Consider the following 20,259-nt stretch of genomic DNA (forward strand, 5'->3'; position numbering starts at 1 on the left):
CTCTTATTCAACATAGTTTTGGAAGTTTTAGCCACAGCAATCAGAGAAGAAAAGGAAACAGAAGGAATCCAAATTGGAAAAGAAGAAGTAAAGCTGTCACTGTTTGCAAATGACATGATACTATACATAGAGAATCCTAAAGATGCTACCAGAAAACTACTAGAGCTAATCAATGAATTTGGTAAAGTAGCAGGATACAAAATTAATGCACAGAAATCTCTGGCATTCCTATACACTAATGATGAAAAATCTGAAAGTGAAATCAAGAAAACACTCCCATTTACCATTGCCACACAAAGAATAAAATATCTAGGAATAAACCTACCTAAGGAGACAAAAGACCTGTATGCAGAAAATTATAAGACACTGATGAAAGAAATTAAAGACGATACAAATAGATGGAGAGATATACCATGTTCTTGGATTGCAAGAATCAACATTGTGTAAATGACTGTACTACCCAAAGCAATCTACAGATTCAATGCAATCCCTATCAAACTACCACTGGCATTTTTCACAGAACTAGAACAAAAATTTCACAATTTGTATGGAAACACAAAAGACCCCGAATAGCCAAAGCAATCTTGAGAACGAAAAACGGAGCTGGACGAATCAGGCTCCCTGACTTCAGACTATACTACAAAGCTACAGTAATCAAGACAGTATGGTACTGGCACAAGAACAGAAATATAGATCAATGGAACAGGATAGAAAGCCCAGAGATAAACCCATGGACGTATGGTCACCTTATCTTTGATAAAGGAGGCAGGAATGTACGGTGGAGATAGGACAGGCTCTTCAATAAGTGGTGCTGGGAAAACAGGACAGGTACATGTAAAAGTATGAGATTAGATCATTCCCTAACACCATACGCAAAAATAAGCTCAAAATGGATTAAATACCTAAATGTAAGGCCAGAATCTATCAAACTCTAAGAGGAAAACATAGGCAGAACACTCTATGACATAAATCACAGCAAGATCCTTTTTGACCCACCTCCTAGAGAAATAGAAATAAAAACAAAAATAAACAAATGGGACCAATGAAACTTCAAAGCTTTTGCACAGCAAAGGAAACCATAAACAAGACCAAAAGACAAGCCTCAGAATGGGAGAAAATATTTGCAAATGAAGCAACTGACAAAGGATTAATCTCCAAAATTTACAAGCAGCCCATTCAGCTCAATAACAGTAAAACAACAACCCAATTCCAAAATGGGCAGAAGCCCTAAATAGACATTTCTCCAAAGAAGATATACAGACTGCCAACAAACACATGAAAGAATGCTCAACATCATTAATCATTAGAGAAATGCAAATCAAAGTTACAATGAGATATCATCTCAAACCGGTCAGAATGGCCATCATCATAAAATCTAGAAAGAATAAATGCTGGAGAGGGTGTGGAGAAAAGGGAACACTCTTGCACTGCTGGTGGGAATGTGAATTGGTACAGCCACTATGGAGAACAGTATGGAGGTTCCTTAAAAAACTACAAATAGAACTACCATATGACCCAACAATCCCACTACTGGGCATATACCCTGAGAAAACCATAATTCATAAAGAGTCATGTACCACAATGTTCATTGCAGCTCTATTTACAATAGCCAGGAGATGGAAACAACCTAATTGTCCATCATCGGATAAATGGATAAAGAAGATGTGGCACATATATACAATGGAATATTACTCAGCCATAAGAAGAAACGAAAGTGAGCTATTTGTAATGAGGTGGATGGACCTAGAGTCTGTCATACAGAGTGAAGTAAGGCAGAAGGAGAAAGACAAATACCGTATGCTAACACATATACATGGAATTTAAGAAAAAAAACCAATGTCATGAAGAACCTAGGGGTAAGACATGAATAAAGACACAGACCTACTAGATAATGGACTTGAGGATATGGGGAGGGGGAAGTGTAAGCTGTGACAAAGCGAGAGAGTGGCATGGACATATATACACTACCAAACGTAAAATAGATAGCTAGTGGGAAGCAGCCGCATAGCACAGGGAGATCACCTCGGTGCTTTGTGACCACCTAGAGGGGTGGGACAGGGAGGGTGGGAGGGAGGGAGACTTAAGAGGGAAGAGAGATGGGAACATATGTAGATGTATAACTGATTCACTTTGTTATAAAGCAGAAACTAGCACACCATTGTAAAGCAATTATACTCCAATAAAGGTGTAAAGAAAAAAATAAAGAGCAAAGGTCCAAAAAAACAAAAACAAAACCCAAAATGTGTTGTGTTATGGCTGTGTTATTCCGCCAGCCAGTCTCACCTTGTTCCACCTCCAGTCACTGCTTTTAGATCGTATCATGTCAGACAACAACTGGATTGTGGCACTTTCCTATTCAAGAATCTTCACTAGTTCCCTATTTCTTAACCTTTCCTGCAGCAAGTGTAAACTGGATCAGACTTTCAAAGCCCTTTATAAGCTATCTTTACCCACCCAGCCCAACCTCTCATGTCTCTGTTCCGATCATACCCTGCAACCAGCTTTGTGGCTCTGCTTTTGGTTTTCTAGTAGAATCTAGCACAGGCTCTGGAATTGGACCTTGGTTGGAATCCACCACTTAAAAGCTCTGTTGCTTTAGACAGGTGCTTTCACTTCTCAGAGCTCTAGCTTCCATGACTGTAAAGTGGGGATAAGAGTACCTAGTTAATGGAGTTGTAAAAAAATCAAATGAGACCATGAATGTCAACTGCCTAGAATGGGGTTTCAGTTGTTACCGTGAATGTTCCCTCTGCCTGGAATGCCCTCTCTCATTTTGTTACTCTAAATCCCACCTGTTATTCAAGGTACTGCTCGAGTAATGTCTACTCCAGGGAGCTTGTCCTTAGTAATCTAGTCCCCACAATTTAGCCCATCATAATATAATGTTTGATATTGCTCATCATCATTTCATGTACGTTAGTCTCATCCTACCAACTATACCAAGCCAGCAGGCAACGAGACAAAAACAAGTGAGACAGATCTACTAGGTTCATAGCCTAACTACCATTTTGGATGTGTGATTCTGTGTAAGTCACTTAACCTATCTGAGCTTTAGTCAGTTTTCTTATCCAAAAAAAAACCAAACCAAACCAAAACAATAATCCTTACCTGGCTAGGTTATTGTGGGGATGAGAGAGAATATTCTCAAAGCATCTGGGACACATACTGATGCATAACAAGTGGTCAATATGTAGTAGGTGCTATATTAAGGGCTGTCAGCTCAGACTTTTCCTTCTCGATGGTTTAAGAGTACTTCCATCCAGATTTGTCCATCCACTGTCAAGGTTCCACTAGCATCACTCCCTTGCCACACTTTGAAAGATAGCTTACAAAGGCTCTTACTCTCTCTAGGGTTTCTCCAGGAGTGGGAAACAACCCTAAAGGAGACAGAAGCAAGGCAGTGGGGGCTTTGGGACCACTGGGAGAAAAGCACAAGCTGCAGGGAGGAAAATCCCAGTGGAGGAACTGTAGCCAGAGCTGGAGCCTTCTAGCCCTAGATTAGGAAAGGAGAGGAAACTATCTATAGGGTCTAATACTTGGCCTGTTATTCTTCCTGAAGAGGCCTAGACTTGGAGTCAGTTCACACTCACATTCCAATCCTAGCAGTGTGACCTGGGGCAAGTCACTTCTCTGTTGTAGACTCTTTATCTGTAAAATGGAGACGATCACCATCCCTTACTCATGAGTTAACGTCTGGATTAAATGCAGTCCCATGTGTGAAATCACTCAGCATAGTTTAACTTATAAAAACATAACACTATTAACTTAAAAAAAATAACAACAGGGACCACTTATTGGATACTTAAGATGTACCTGGCACTGCACACTTTGCATGCATTAGCTGATTCAATCCTCACTCCAGCCTTATCAGTAAGCACTATTATTATGGCCCCTTTACAGATGCAGAAACAGAGACACAGAGAGCTGAACTGCTTTGCCAAGAACACACAGCTAGTAACCAGCAGTTGAGAATGAGGCTCAGGTCCTCCAACCCTTTTTAGGATACCACACGACCCCGCCTCCCCAAAGAGGGATCTATCTCAAAAAGCTTATACACCTAAGGCTTCTCCTAGCCATTCCTTCAAGAAGCAGTCAGAAAAGGGAAGTCTCAGTAGTCCTAAAGTTGAAACCATCCCCTCCTTAGGCAGTGGGGAAAGAGGATGAGGAGAAATAAGCACAGAGGTAAGAAAATGCCAACCACCAACCATGTAGCTCCAGGCCTAGCTGTGGAGGCAACAACCCCTTTCTCCTAAGACACTATCATTAAACACACACCCTATCATTCATTACCCCCAAATTCCTTTCTTAGGAAGCAAAACGGGATATTGAAGAAAGAAAGCCAAAGGGGGAAGAGGGAGCAGCAGCCATGATGGCCATGGCTACCAGTAGTACCTACCATAGAAGTTGCCCAGGATGGGGAGATGGCTTAGGAGAGAGCTGGTTATCCAGCCAGCTCAGATGCTCCTCAATAACCCCTCCAGCCAGCCCCCTGGGCTTCTTTCTGCAGGCTGGATCCTCCTTTAGCAGAAACCCATCTGCCTTCCTTTAAGTCCTCTTGACAAGAGGGGCCATCAGCCCAAGCCCCTGAGTGTGATTCAAGGGGCTCAAGCACGGCCAGGTCCCAGTTCCAAGAACAGAAAGGAGTAGCACTGAAGGGAAGGTATGGCCATCAGCCTGGTTGGGCCTAGAGGAGGCCACAGCCTTAGGGAATGAAAGCCAGTGTCAAGAGCTGGATAGGAGTGAAGACGCTGCTCCAGAAACCAGCCAGCACCCTGGTGGCAAAGGGAAGGATGAAAGGCAGTTCCAGCAGCATAAACAGCCCCCCTGTTCCCTACTCCAGCCTCCTCTGAGCCCTGGCCCGCCCTCTTCCACAGCTCAGAGGCCAATAAGGAAGCTGGGCCCCCAGCCACTGCTAGAACTCAGGAAAGGAGCAAGGAAATGATGTTTGGGAAAGATAAAGCGGGTGTCTAAAAAGAATTTTTAAAAATACACGTAAGTGAGGGAGAAAAATACCCCAGACACATACACTTAAAAGAATTCCTGTGCTTCCTGGACTGGGTTGACCCCACCCAGCCATCTCCGCAGGTCCTCTGGGCCCCAGAAAAGGAAAGCCCAGATCAGCCAGGCCCAGCAGCCTCCAGGTCCAGAAAAGCAAGTAGCACTACAGCTGATTTTACATAGATAGGGGCAAGTAACCTAGAGATCTCCCAAGATGAATGTCCTGCTGAGATAGAAAGATTCACAAACCATTCTGGGCTGTATTTTCAGGGTCTGCACATCCTACAGGCACCTGAGCAGACCCAAAGGAAACTGCATTTCACACCAGAGCCTCCAACTCCAGAACAGTGCTGCTTGGAGTAAGCATCCCTGCCTCTGCCATGATTTTGCTCTGACCTCTGGCAACTTACTCCCCCTCTACGGGCTTCTGTTTCCTCTCTGCAAAATAAAACATTAAAGTCCATTGTCACAAACAACCCATCCAACTATGGCATGCTCTGATGTAATAGTCCCAGGCCCCAGCCTGGGGGTCCACATGATGTCCTCAATGACCTATGCAACAGCCAGAACCCAGAGCAGCCCCACAGGAGTATGTTGCACACACTAAGCCCAAGCTCAGGCATCAGAATTTGATTTCTGTTGGGGATTTAGAGTTAGGGTTTTCCCTTCATAATATTCCTGGATCCCCACTCCAGTTTCCCTTGGCCTCTGGTCCCAATTCCAGCCATTTCTGGCCCCTGAGAGGGTTTATGTGAGCTTCCTCAGGACAAGAATGATGCCAGGGCCTTTGCTTTCTAGGAAAATCATGCCGGGAGGCACCTTCCCCTCTCTTCCCTCTGTACCTCCTAGGGAGGTTTGGGTGGACTTTTGTCTGTTCCACAAAAGGCAGGTGCCAAAGCCCTCCTTTGGTAGTTAGAAGTACTGTAAGGGGAAGTTTGGGGATTTTATGTGCATGTGGATCTGGCTTGGAGTCTCAGCTTTCCCACCCATTAGTTGTTTGGCCTTGGGTGTGTCACAGAGCCTCAATTTCCTCATCTGTAGTGCATGCCTGGCACGTGATAGGCATTCAATAAATGATATCCGTTATTAATATTATCCTCTACCCCAAATAATAATGGGAAGGGTATTGTTAGTGGCTAGAAAAAGAATGTCTTCAAGCCAGATGAAGAGGAGAGCAAAAGGACTACTTAAGAGAATGTTCAAATGCCAAGCCTAGTTCTCTAGAGTAGCACTCCTTAAACTTCAGTGGCCAGACTAATCACCTGTCCATCTTGAATCAGATTCTGATTCAGCAGCTCTAGACTGGGCTCTAGATTCTGACTTTCTAACAAGCTCTAGAGTGATGGTGATGCTGCCAGTGTGATAACCACATTCTGACGATACACTAGGGAATATAATACCTTTAGTGTTAGCAGTACACTAGGGAATAACCCCTGGTCTGAAACAGCATCAGAATAAACAGTCCCTTCTAATGTCAATATTCAGGCCTGGGTACCCAGCCTTCCCTAATCTGGTCGTCAAGTGCCTTCCTCTCTCCACTCAGTAACCCAGTCCATAAAAATGCTTCCCTGACCCCCCATTTCCTAACAAAGTAAAGAATAACAAATTTGATAGCAGTCTGGCCCTGTCAGTGGCCAGGTGGGCTGAGGAAGTTTTGATTAAAGGTGCAAGCACGTTCTTGGGACTGGCTCAGGTAGGGAGGCAGGGTGGAGCATGACAGTTGGGTAGTCACCAGAGGAGGTGATATGATGGGCAGATGGGCACAGATAGCATATACTGAAGAAATCCTTGGGCAGAAGATGATTAGAGAGTAATGTGAGCAGTTTGGCCAGTTTGGGATTTAGAAAGGAGGCTGGGAGATGGGGTGGAGGTAAAAGAAGTACCCTCTCACTTAGCAGAGCTAAGTTCCAGACAACATGAGCAAGTATCACCTCCTATGTTCAGGGGAAGGAAAAGATGACTGCTTCTTTTCCAAGCACTCAGAGGATAAGAACTTGGCATGGGTGAAAAGAGGGTGAGCACATGCAGGCAGAAGTGGCAGATCTGTCAGAAGCTGGCTCCCAGAACAGGCCTCATAAAGGCTGTTGTGAGAGGTGAGGGGAGGGAGGTGGACCAATTCTAGAAGGAGTCAACCACTGGCTGCTGTAGTGGGGTGTCACCCCAATACCTTCTGACAGCACTACCAGTCTCTGAGCCTGGCTCCCAGCAGACCCCTCAAGAACTACTTGGAGGGAGGAGGGTAGAGGGCAAGCAGAAAGAGAACCGTGGCTCTGATCCAACCCAGGGCAAGAAGAAAAATATGGCCCCTGTTGCTTGGGGTTATGCTTAGCCTGAGGTCTGGCCCATACCTACTGCAGGCTCTTTCATTTTTTGAAAGTGTTTAGATAAGGAGAAGCACAAAAGAGTGTCCTTGATTAGCTCCGTTTACTTTCTGTGGCTCTTCCAGCCTTCCTCACCCCAAAACTGCACATTCCACCTGCCCCATATGAAGGAATCCATGCTCATTCTGGCCCGCTCAGCAGGAAGGGAAGCCCGCACACAGCTGGGGGACAGAACAATGCATGGCTTGTTTATCTGACAGAAGGAGGCAAAAGTCGCTTGATCACTGTAGAGATATCCCTCGGATATAGAGCCCTGAAGGCCTCCTCTTACCCTCACACTGTTACCTGAGGGACCCTGAAACCTGGTGATCTGGAGACCTTCCTTATACAGACCCAACCAAGGGAGAACATGTATGTGTATGTAAATGTGTGAATGTATATGTCTGTATACATGTATGGGTATGTATGTGTGTATCTGTGTGTATATCTATGTGTATGTGGGTGTATATATGTATGTATAATTTAAAAGAGAACTTTTAGGACAAGGCCTTTCTTGTCAGTTGGGGAGCTATAATTTGGGTCATCTGAGATACAGGTACTTTACATAGAAGGGACTACCTCCCCTCACCTCTTGGAATAGCCAGGTCAAGTACTTTCATGTAAACCTGCTGGATCCCCCTCTCCAGCCTCCACCTCAGGATCCATTCATGGCTTAAAGGAAACCCAGGGTAGTGAATAAGAAAGGAAAGGGATGTTGGGGTGGGAGTAAAGACTCCCTGAAATGCTGTGCTACGTGTCAAGGGGTGTCTTGTGGCTTTCCAAGTAAAGAGCAATACCCTCATCTGGTTAGGGCCTTTACACTTGAACTTTTGCTTTCATTTCTCCACTTTTCCACATTGGAATCTTTAAAACACAGGGACACCTCTTTTTCCAAAGAAGGTTGGCACGAAGCAACCATATGAATGACGTGGGAGAGCTCTGCAAATATTAGGGGCTAGAAAAATGCTTAGTAGTTTAGAAACACAGTACTTGGAATTCTCTTTCAGAGTGGGCTGTGAAGCATACTCTATCTATGTATATCTGATAACAAATACTCATCATAGACTATTTCTTGTCAATGATCCCAAAGGCAAGGAGGTGGATGGTGCATATTTCATAGCTTCTAGAAGCAAGGGGAGCAAGTCAAGAATCTGAGTAACAAAGAGGGCTTTTCTCTCTTCCCTTATATACAAAAGCTAAGGGTGCAACACCAGAGGCCTGAGGGAGACTTCAGAGGAGCACATAGAGAAAATGACAATAGGTTCACAGAACCCCATCTGTTGAGTCAGCTTCTGCTGTGATGACCAATTTCCTAAATCAACACCCAGGGTGATAAAGAAGGTGGAGGATGTTTGTCCTCCAGCTCCAATTTCTATCAGTAATATTTGTAGCATCCCTTGGGAAGAAGGTTACAGGAATAATATAAGATTTTCTTTTTTTTCCCTTTCAGCCAAACACCTCCTTCAGCTCAAACTCAGTATTGGAGTACCAATTTTCATCAAAATGATGGACTCCACCAAAGTTTTGCCTAAAGTCAAGTCTCAAAGCCTTTAGAATTGCTTCTGGCCACTCCCTGAGTCATCTCCACTGCTAAAGGCATGAAGCCCAAAGACAACGTCCAATAACAGTGAGGACCTAAATAGAACCAAGAGAACCTACTCACTCTGCTTTGAGCAAACATGACAGTAAGGAATGGCTGATGCTCAGCAGAGCTGGAGCACAGTGAGCAAGGTAGACAGTACAGGGACATGAGGTTGGTGAAGTGCCAAGGCCAGATCATGGAGTTTCCAAAGGCCAAGATAGGAAGTTTGTGTTTTATTCTCAGTGTAGTGGGAAGTAAGTTACTGGAGGTTGTTAAACAGAGGACTACCATGATCTAAGTTGTATAAAAATCTCACTTGGCTGATAGATTTACGCAGGACAAGAGTAGAAGCCAGGGAACCAGTTCAAAAAGGCTCTTATAGGTAAGAGATAATGGTGATTTGTTCTAGGGAGGAAGCAGTAGGGGTAGAGAAAAGAGGTTTGATTAGAGGTATCTTGAAGAGGTAGAGCTTACAGTATTTGTTGATGGATTGGCTGTGGATAGTGAGGGAAAAAGAAGAATAAGCCATGACATTTGGGTTGTCTGGCATCTGTACATTAGCACAGAATTCATTCCCGAAACTGAGTCATTAGTAGTTCTTAAAAAAAAAAGTTGGCAGTCTTTAACATTCTTTTATTCAAGCATTTATGGAGCTCCTATCTACATTTAACGTGCTTGGAGAGGTACTATGGAACATGCCAAAATGAAGAAGATATAATTCCTGTGCTCAAGAAATTTATAGTGTGGTAGGGGGTGAATAAAAATAGCTAAGTAACTAAACAGGGCAGAATATCGTGTCATAAAGGAAATGCTAACAAAATGAGAGTTTTAAAAAGGAGAACAACAAGGATTTACTGTACAGGGAACTATATTCAATATCCTGTATAACCTATAATGGAAAAGAATCCAAAACAAGAACACACACACACATACATACATACATATCCAAATCACTTTGCTGTACACCTGAAACTAACACAACAACATTGTAAATCAACTATATTTCAATAAAAATTTAAAGCCACTCATGTAATAAAAACATTATTAAGCAAGCTTCCTTAATTTTTTGTTGAAAACACTATAAAATTGCTGTCTAAAACCAGACAATGAGGAAAAAAAGGGGAAAGTACAGCTAATTGAATCAAGGAAGACTTCACAAAGCCTCTGATTTTGAAGACTCAGGACAATTTCAGCTGGAGGAGACTGGGGAAGAGGTCATGCCAGGTTTTGCAAAAACAAGAGTGGATAAAGCAGGAATATGCTGAAGGAAGAACACAGTTTCTGTAAGGCACACAGGAAGTAAAATTAGAATGATGCAACAACACGGTGGGCCTTAAGTGTCAGGATAAAGCATTTACTTTACCAATAGGCGAGAGAGAGGCTTTGGAGGTTCCAGGATAGGAAAGCAACATGGTAAAAGCGTATGTTAGGAAGATTATTCTCATAGCCACATGTAGAATGAATTATATGGATAAATACTGAAAGCATAGTGAAGTGAGTAGGCTAGTGTAATAGACATAATAAAAGGTAGAAGTAGAGCAGTGACAGTGAGGGTGGCGCAGAAGGGAAGGATGTGAGGAAGGACACAAAAGACAGAATCAAGAAGCTTGGACTACTAATTAAATATGGAGTAGAGAGAGGAGTTAAGGTGACCATGAAACACCTAGGAGAATGGTGGTATCACTAATCCAGATAGGGAAGTTGAGAGCCAGAGCTGGCTTCAGGAGTCATGAGTTTGATTTTAGACATGAGCGTGTTTGATATGCTGTCAAATATGCTAACACATATATATGGAATCTAAGAAAAAAAAAGGTCATGAAGAACCTAGGGGTAAGACGGGAATAAAGACACAGACCTACTAGAGAATGGACTTGAGGATATGGGGAGGGGGAAGGGTGAGCTGTGACAAAGCGAGAGAGTGGCATGGACATATATACACTACCAAACGTAAGGTAGATAGCTAGTGGGAAGCAGTCGCATAGCACAGGGAGATCAGCTCTGTGCTTTGTGACCACCTAGAGGGGTGGGATAGGGAGGGTGGGAGGGAGGGAGACGCAAGAGGGAAGAGATATGGGAACGTGTGTATGTGTATAGCTGGTTCACTTTCTTATAGAGCAGAAACTAACACACCATTGTAAAGCAATTATACTCCAATAAAGATGTTAAAAAAAATGTAGATAGTCATGTCCAGCAAGCAGCTTGACATCTGGGCTGCAGTGCCAGAAAGAGGTTAGGGCAGGGTATGGACATGTGATCATTATCCACAGAGAGGAGGCAGCCGAGGCTGTCGCAGTGGATGTGACTGCCCATGGTAAATGCATGCAAAGGAAAGAGGGTGGATGACATATCTCTACAGAACAGTTACAGAGGAAGAAGAGCTAATCAAGAATACAAAACAATAAAATGCCTTTTTCAATGATATTGGCAATATATTTTTTTAACTAAGTGTCAGCAAAGTTGCAGGGAAAGAGGCATTCTTATACATTGCTGAATGGGAATGGATTGGGTATACATTTACTAGAGGGAAACTTGCCATATGTCATCAAGAGACAAAAATGTTCCTACAGTGCTTGCTTTAGCTGACATATACTAAAATTGGAAGAATACAGAGAATATCAGCATGGCTCCTGCACAAGGATGACATGCAAATTTGTGAAGCACTGCTTATTTTTTCTGGAATTAGACAGTGGTGGTGGTCATACAACCTTGTAAATATACTAAAAATCACTGAATCTCACACTTAAAAGTAATGAATTTTATGGTAGGTGAATTATATTTGTTTTTAAAAATGTTCCTACCTTTAATCTAATCTTTCCATTCCAAGGATTCTATCCTAAGAGAGCAATTAGAGATGCACACATTGATTTATGTACATGAAGTGTCATCGAATGCAGGGTTATTTATAATGTAAAATTAGGAATATCCTAACTGTTCAACATTTAGGAAGTTAGGTGAAGTACTGTATATCTACAGGAAGGAATAATAGTCTGCCATTACAAAAGTGAAAAACAGTATACAAACCTCTATGTAGTACCAGCCCAATTCAAAAAATATATATCCATACACATATATTCATGTATAAGCATACACATATTAAAAGGCTGAATGAAAATGTACCAATATCTTACCACTAAGTATTTATCTCTGTGTGGCAGAATTAAGGGTCATTTTAATTCTTTATACCTTTAGAAAATTTCAAAATTTTCTACACTACACATGTATTAGTTTTGAATGAGAAAAGGTTTCCAAAGAAAAAGGACACCTTTCTACACAGACATATCATTTACCCTGGCAACTGTCTAATACAACTGTCTGACACATTCCTAAGTTAGAAATCTGCAATTATACTTATGATTCCACTTAACTCTTTCAAACATCTGGATTTTGCCCTCAGGGAAATCAGCTCAGAGCCCACCAACCTAGTAAAATGGTTTCCCCAACAAATGCTTTCCTGCTTGGCAGTGGATTCCTCTGTTTATGCTACTAATTAAAAAAAATTCCATCTGACAGTTTTTTACCCCAATGTCAGCACTAGTTGCTGTTCTTTGCTGTGAGAGGTGGCCAGGGCTGGAAGAACGAGGAGCAAGTTGAGAAGAGGCCAGTCAGAGGAAAAGGGAGGTCAAGTCAAGGTCAGCATTATGGCCATGCCCAGTGGGTTAAAATTTTTTTTTACTACTCAGGGCCTTCTTGGCTTTAGTTTTTCCTAGGCGCCTGATGGACTTGGTGGGACAAAGTTGTGTGGAGAGGGGACAAAGCACAGGAAAATCTGCTGGGGGGGGGTGGTGGCAGCAAGTACTATTTGTGAAGCCGTTTAACTGCTAATATTTACAGTTCACAAAGAACTTTCATAGACACCATTCTATTTAATCCTTCCAACAACCTTATAAACTCCATGTTAGAAAAGAAAAAACTCAAGTTCAGAGGTGAAGTAAATCATACAAGGCTTGAATCCAAGTTCTTTGCTTCCAAATTCCTGTGTTTTTGTCCCTAAACAGTAGTTCTCAAAGTCTGTCGAATAGATCAGCATGAGCATCACCTGGGAAATTTGTAAGAAATGAAATTCTGGGGCCCCACTCCAGACCTTTTGAATCAGAAACTCTGAGAGTAGAGCCCAGCCATCTGAATTTTAACAAGCACACCAAGTGATTCTGATGCACGCTCAAGTTTGAGACACATCACTCTAAAGAATGCTATCATACATTTGAAAACAGATTTTCAAATGGCTTCTTTAAAATACTGGCTGCTGCTGGTTTGACTTATGTGGGGTCTTGTCTTCCAAGGGAGCCTGGGAACCTTCCTTCAACTTCCAGTGGCTATGTACACAATAGAGGGCAGCTGCTTGAATAGAATTTGGGCTCCAGGGGCAGGAACATTCTACTTCATGGCGAGGCGCATCCCAGAACCAAAAGGGCAGTTCCCACATCACAACTTCCCGTGTTGAGTGGAGATATGAGCTGGCAAGCAGCTGCCATATATCTGTCCCCCTTGCTGAAGTTTCTCTTCATAAAGCTTTCACATGGTTTCACAATGCTCTGCATGAGCTGCTGAGAAATTCCCTGATCTGATGTATTTACGTTTACGAACCTCTAGTTCATCAAGCTTTTCATTTCTTTGGATTTCAGTTTGGTTTTCTAATGGATTTGGAAGCAACAATTTAGAAAAAATAGACAGCAATTTGCAAAATTATTTTCCTTCTGGGGAACCTGGACTCCCTACTCCCACCTCCCCAACCTACTCCCTACCCAATTTCCTCACTGCAGGTAACTGTTCTCGTTCTCTCTCTCTCTCTCTCTCTCTCTCTCTCTCTCTCTCACACACACACACACACACACACACACACACACACACAATCATACACATTCCTTCCCCATGGGATGGAGAACAAACAAATCAGCATTTTTTTTGTAAAATTGGACTTGATTTATATTGGATTTTAACTTTTGTCAAGGTGATGTTTATAAAATTGAAACAAAACCCATACATGGATATGGATTTAATTTGAAAATGCTAAAGCTGAAAGACAGAATCATGGACTGAAAATTATAAAATTTTCAAAATTCTAGGAGTGAACAGAATTTGTTGTATTTCCCTTTCTACACAGGTACTTGCATTGAATTCATTCCTTTATTTATTCATTCATTGATTCTTTCATTCATTAGTTATTGAGAGCCAAGAAAGCACTGTTCAAGGTGCCGGGGACAAACCAATGAATAAAACAGACTAGACAGACCTCAGGGGGCTCAACTCAATATATAATATGACAGGTAGTGCTAAGTGCTATGAAGACAGCGAAAGCAGGGTAAGGGGTAAACTGTCAGACAGGGCTATGTGAGGGCCGATTCTATTTTAGAGTGTGGTCAGGGAAGGCCTCTATTAAGAGGTGATATCTGAGCAGCGACTTAAAGTCAGGGAAGGAGCCAGGTGAATATCTGAGGGAAGAATGTTCTAGGCAGAGGCATCAGCCAGGGCAGTGGTCCCAAGGTAGGATCAGCTTGCCATGGTCCAAGAACCATGAAAGCCAGTGTGGCTGGAGGAGAATGAACAAGACAAAGAAGCATAGGAAACGAGGTTGAGGAAGGAGCCAAGGGCCAGGTGAGTGGGTCATTGTAAGGACTTGGATTTAATTGTAAGACTGATGGGAATAAATGTGTCTATCATGTGTTTAACAGGTGCCAAGGAGTCTTAAAAAGTCTACACTATGATCCTTGCCCTCAAGAAGCTTCAATCTGTCATCCATTTAGGGAAACAAGCCAGAATTACAGGAGACTTGAAAAGGGGTGGGGATTCTTGCTGACTCATGTATACTTGTTCCTAATACTAACCAGCCATCTTTAGTAGAAAAGGGCTCCAAAGGAGAAAAAGGCCTGCCTCCTATGCCAATTTAAAAAGATTCTTCCACGCCATACTTTAGGCATTTTTATATCAAAAGCACTTATAGTGTTCACTATGTATTACAAATATTAAAATATTTAATACTCATAACAACCCTATGAAGCAGGTGCTACTCATCTCCATTGTGCGGAGAGGAAAATCAGAGGTTTGGAGAGGTTGAGTAACTTGCCCAAGATCACAGAACTGCAAAGTCACAGGGATCGTATTCAAACACAGGCAGCCTGGCTCCAAAGCCCATGTTCTTAACCACTATTCTAACCTGCCTCACCTACAGGTAGAGATAGAAGGATGGGAAGGGGGGCATGATGAATCTACAATTGAGAATAAAAGAAAAAGTCTCCCAGATGTCCTGGGTGACCAAGAAGAGTTCTGGGGCCTATGGGAGACCTGGGGAGAAGACTGAACTAGCTAGGGAGAGAGCTAGAGAAACAGCTGCAGGATACTGCATCCATGTTGGGAGTCCATGAGGAATGTGAATGCACAGCATTCAGACAGGAGTGCTTTGATAGTGGAGACATTTCCTGTGGGAAACTGAGAGGCCACGGGACTTTAGGGTATCCTAACCTGCCTGGTACAGAATACATAATGTCTAATAGCCGGCGGCCAGAAAAACCCACATAAAGGAAGTCATGCTTGAGGTCTGGTCTTGAAGGAAGGGTAGGAATTTACCAAGATAAAACATACTTTTATAGAAGGAGTAGTATGTAAAAATCATGGAAATGTGGGGAAAAAATAGTAGGGTGTATGAGGAGGGGTGGTGGGAGGTAAGGCTAGAGAGAGAGGCAGGCTGGGCCAGAACGCAGAAGACCCAGGTTGCCATGCTAATGAGTTTGGACTTTTCCCACAGGCACTGGGGAGCCAGTGAAAAATTGTAAGCATGACAATGGCAGAATCAGATTTGCATTTTGGAAAGATGTATCTCTAACATTTTTAGGGAGAAAAGAAGCAGGTGTACCAGTTAGGAAATGAATGTTATAGTCCAAAGTGATCTATGATTCAGGGATAGAGTGGCAAGGCAGATTTGAGGCTTGTCTGAGAATGGTCTAGGAGGTAGAACCAATAAATCTTGGTTCCCAGTTGGACAAAATATGAGGGGTAGAGGAAGGAGCCCAGAGTGTCTGCCATATTTCTCACTTCAAGGATTAATTTCCAAAATTTACAAGCAGCTCATACAGCTCAATAACAAAAAAACAAACAAACCAATCCAAAAATGGGCAGAAGACCTAAATAGACATTTCTCCAAAGAAGATATACAGACTGCCAACAAACACATGAAAGAATGCTCAACATCATTAATCATTAGAGAAATGCAAATCAAAACTACAGTGAGATATCATCTCACACTGGTCAGAATGGCCATCATCAAAAAATCTAGAAAGAATAAATGCTGGAGAGGGTGTGGAGAAAAGGGAACACTCTTGCACTGCTGGTGGGAATGTGAATTGGTACAGCCACTGTGGAGAACAGTATGGAGGTTCCTTAAAAAACTAAAAATAGAACTACCATATGAGCCAGCAATCCCACTCCTGGGCATATACCCTGAGAAAACCATAATTCTAAAAGAGTCATGTACCAAAATGTTCATTGCAGCTCTATTTACAATAGCCCGGAGATGGAAACAACCTAAATGCCCATCATCGGATGAATGGATAAAGAAGATGTGGCACATATATACAATGGAATATTACTCAGCCATAAAAACAAATGAAATTGAGCTATTTGTAATGAGGTGGATAGACCTAGAGTCTGTCATACAGAGTGAAGTAAGTCAGAAAAAAAAAAGAAAGAGAAAGACAAATACCATATGCTAACACATATATATGGAATTTAAGGGAAAAAAATGTCACGAAGAACCTAGGGGTAAGACAGGAATAAAGACACAGACCTACTAGAGAACAGACTTGAGGATATAGAGAGGGAGAAGGGTGAGCTGTGACAAAGCAAGAGAGAGGCATGGACATATATACACTACCATACGTAAGGTAGATAGCTAGTGGGAAGCAGCCGCATAGCACAGGGAGATCAGCTCGGTGCTTTGTGACCGCCTGGAGGGGTGGGATAGGGAGGGTGGGAGGGAGGGAGACGCAAGAGGGAAGAGATATGGGAACATATGTATAACTGATTCACTTTGTTATAAAGCAGAAACTAACACACCATTGTAAAGCAATTATACCCCAATAAAGATGTTAAAAAAAAAAGTAATAAGAATGATGCTAAGAAATCCTAAAAAAATAAAATGGAAAAAAAACTACCTAGGAATAAATCTAAATAAAAATGTGTAAGACATTTATGGAGAAAATAAAACCTTATTGAAAGATTAAAACACAAACAAACAAACAAATAATTGAGCCTGTCACCAAGAAGAGTGGGGAGGGAAATTAGTCCAATTTTGGACAAGTCGATTTTTAAGTTTTTATTTTTTAAATCAATACTTGCAAAAGGTAAACCATTCAAACAGTACAAAAGCATATACAATGAAAAATGAGTTCCCCATACTCTGGGGGAAACCATCATTAACAGGTTCTTGTTTATCCCAGAGCAGCAGTATGGCATACTGTTAAGAACATAAGCTCTGGAACCAGACTGTCTAGATTTGAATCTGCCACTGCTGGCTGTGTGGCCTTGGGCTAGTTATTTAACATCTCTGCCTCACTTACATTATCTGTAAAATCGGAATTATAATAACAGAATACAAAAAAAAGCATACTAGAATACTGTTCAGAACCTTGCTTGTTGGTGTTTAACAATATATCTTGGAGATAATTTTGTATCTGCATGTACTTTTTCACAAATTTTTAATAACTGCCTAGTGTTGCACTTGTGTGACTTTTTCATAATTCATTTAACCTTTACCAAATTAATGAAAACTAAGGTTGTTTCTAATTTTTTGTTAATACAAATAATGCTGCAATGAATATCTTTGAACATCTCTTCACACACATATATGATTATATCTGTTAGATAAATTCCTGTAACTGGAATTCTGGTTCAGAGCATATGAATGTTTAATTGTGATAAAGTCTCCTGAAATCCAAAGAGGTTATGCTAATTTGCATTTCCTCCAACAGTGTATTAGAGCAGTGCTTTTCAAACTTTCATGTGCAAACAAATCACCTAGGGATCTCGTTAAAATGCAGATTCTGGTCTAGTAGGTCTGGGATGGGGCTGCATTTGTAACAAGTTCTCAGTTCATGCAGATCCTGCTTGTTCAAGGGTCATGCTTTGAGTAGCAAGGTATATAGCAGGGTGTAAGAGTGTGCATTTCTCCACATGCTTGCCAAAAATTGTATATTACATGCTCTGATTTTTGCCATTCTGACTGGTGAAAGTTGTATCTTAAGGTGAGGGCTGTTGCTTAAATTAACCTATATTCCTTTAATTATGAGTGTTGCTGAGCATCTTTCTGTTTATTTTTATAAGCCAATTTTCTTTTCCCCTGGACTGGCTGTTTAGGTCCTTTTCTCCTCTTTTTTAATAATGGTTTATGGGTATTTTTCTAAGTGATTCTCAATCTCAAGAGCTCTTTATATATACAGGGAACCAGCCCTTTCCCATATCAGGTGCAAATCCTTCTTCCCAGTTTTTTGTCTTTGGATTCTGTTTCTGTATTTTTGTGGTGCTGTAAATTTTAACTTTCATGTAGTCAAATTTAACAATTTTCTCCTTTATGGCTTCCTTTGTGTCTTGCTTAGAGAGACCTTTAATATTTAATAATAAAATCATATATTAAAATATCTAAATTATGTCTTTGGATCAATTCCTAGGCTCAATTATGGTCCATTGATCTGTATTCATGTGGTAGTACCAAACTATTTTAATAACTGTAGTTTTATAATATGTTTCAACAGGACTGGTTCCTTTCTCCCTTATTACTCTTCTTTTTCAGACCTTTCCTGACTAATCTTACAGATTTATATTTCCATATGTACTTTAGAATCAGCTTGGGCATGTTGAATTATGATATGTTTGGGAGACAACTTGGTGGCAAAGTGTAACATGCAGTTGAAAATGATAATCTGGCGTCTAGTAGTGTGGTCTTCTCTGGATATAGAAATCTGAGAGTCATCAGTGATACCTAAAGCCTCTCAAGAAAAGTTCATAGAATGAAAAAGAGGGTCTGAGGCTGAACTCTAGGTTAGTGTGGTTCTCAAAGTTCAGTCCTCAGACCAGCAGCACCAGCATTACCTGAGAACATCTTGGACCCTGACTGGAACAGAAACTTGGTGGGGGGAGAAATATGTTCCTTAACAAACCCTCCAGAGGATTCTAATGCACACTCAAGTTTGAGGACCACTCTTCTAAGGTATACTGTAGTTAACAGACAAATTAAGGAAAGAGAGCTGAAAATAAGTAGTAGTAAGAAAACCAGGAGAAAGATATATTTAATAATCAAAGAGAAGAAATTTCCAGAAAAAAGTTCAATAGGGCCAATATTAATTAAGCAACAACTATTTTCAAAGGGCTTTATACATATTACCTCATTTACTCATATAACTCTATAACGTAGATACCATTATTCCTATCTTGAAGATGAGGAAATTTTGGTTAACTAACTTGCTAAAGGTCAGCCAGCTGATATGTGATTTGACACCAGTGCTGTTATATACCAATGGCTATGTACCTTCCATTGTATTCCTTCCACTGTACTGCTGAAAAACTGCTATTGAAAAATTGCCCACTGGAAAAGGAGAAAAAAGAGATGCTCCTTGATGTTTTTTTTCTCAATCTGCAGGATACTAATTCATCTGGAACTATAGAGAAGACTGTCATGTAGTGGAAGAAGGCACACTTCAGTGAGAAAATGAGAAGAAGAAAATGGAGGATGAAAGTTAATGAGAGCTGATATTTTTAGGATGAAGTGACCACCAGAAGATATTTATGTGTAATTGAGATCAGTTTAGATTAGGAGTAACATTCAATAGGCCTAGGACAATCTCTGGTCCTGATCTGGACCTAAACAACACACCACTTCTACCTATGCTCTACAACTGCCAGTTGAATCTCTACATATCCCATCAATCCCCTCAAACTAAAGACAAAACAAAACAAAAACCAAACAAACACTGACATCAAGCCTAGCTCTTCCTAATTTATCTTTTTATTTTGTCTTAAATCCTTAAAGGTCTGACTGGCTCAAACCTTGTAACCATTGTTTCCTTCTCTTCTTCGGCCTTTATATTGAATCACTCACCAAGTCCTGGCTTTGAAATATCTCCCTCATTAACTCGTCCTGTCCATTCCTACTGTCACTACTTTGCAAAAGCAGGCATGTCACATGGCCTCCCTACATCCAGTCCAACCCACACCAATTTCCCACAAATACAAATTTCATTCTTATTCACCTATTCACAATCCTGCAATGACTCCTCACTGCCTACTAGATAAACTTTGCTTTACTGGGCCTTCTATTAGTTCAAATTTACCTCT

At 41.4% G+C, this 20,259-nt stretch overlaps 1 protein-coding gene and 1 non-coding gene across 5 annotated transcripts in view; one reads left to right on the plus strand and one right to left on the minus strand.

Annotated features, from left to right (window-relative positions):
• Positions 1 to 20,259, minus strand: part of SHROOM4 (shroom family member 4) — a 216,377-nt gene that overhangs the window by 54,499 nt on the left and 141,619 nt on the right. The window contains exon 1 of one of the 4 annotated variants that reach the window (XM_027091225.1): positions 4,397 to 4,724. The exons of the other annotated variants lie outside the window; for them this stretch is intronic. The gene's annotated coding sequence lies outside the window, so the exon portion shown is untranslated. Of the gene's footprint in view, positions 1 to 4,396; positions 4,725 to 20,259 lie in introns of those variants that run through there. 4 annotated transcript variants of the gene reach the window in all.
• Positions 11,509 to 11,612, plus strand: LOC113612000 (U6 spliceosomal RNA). Its single transcript, XR_003429685.1, has one exon. It is a non-coding gene; the product is annotated as a U6 spliceosomal RNA (small nuclear RNA).

This window comes from Aethalodelphis obliquidens, unplaced genomic scaffold (assembly GCF_003676395.1).
Source record: "Aethalodelphis obliquidens isolate GAN/ISIS:26980383/991018 unplaced genomic scaffold, ASM367639v1 scaffold71, whole genome shotgun sequence".
NCBI classification, from domain to species: Eukaryota; Metazoa; Chordata; class Mammalia; order Artiodactyla; family Delphinidae; genus Aethalodelphis; species Aethalodelphis obliquidens.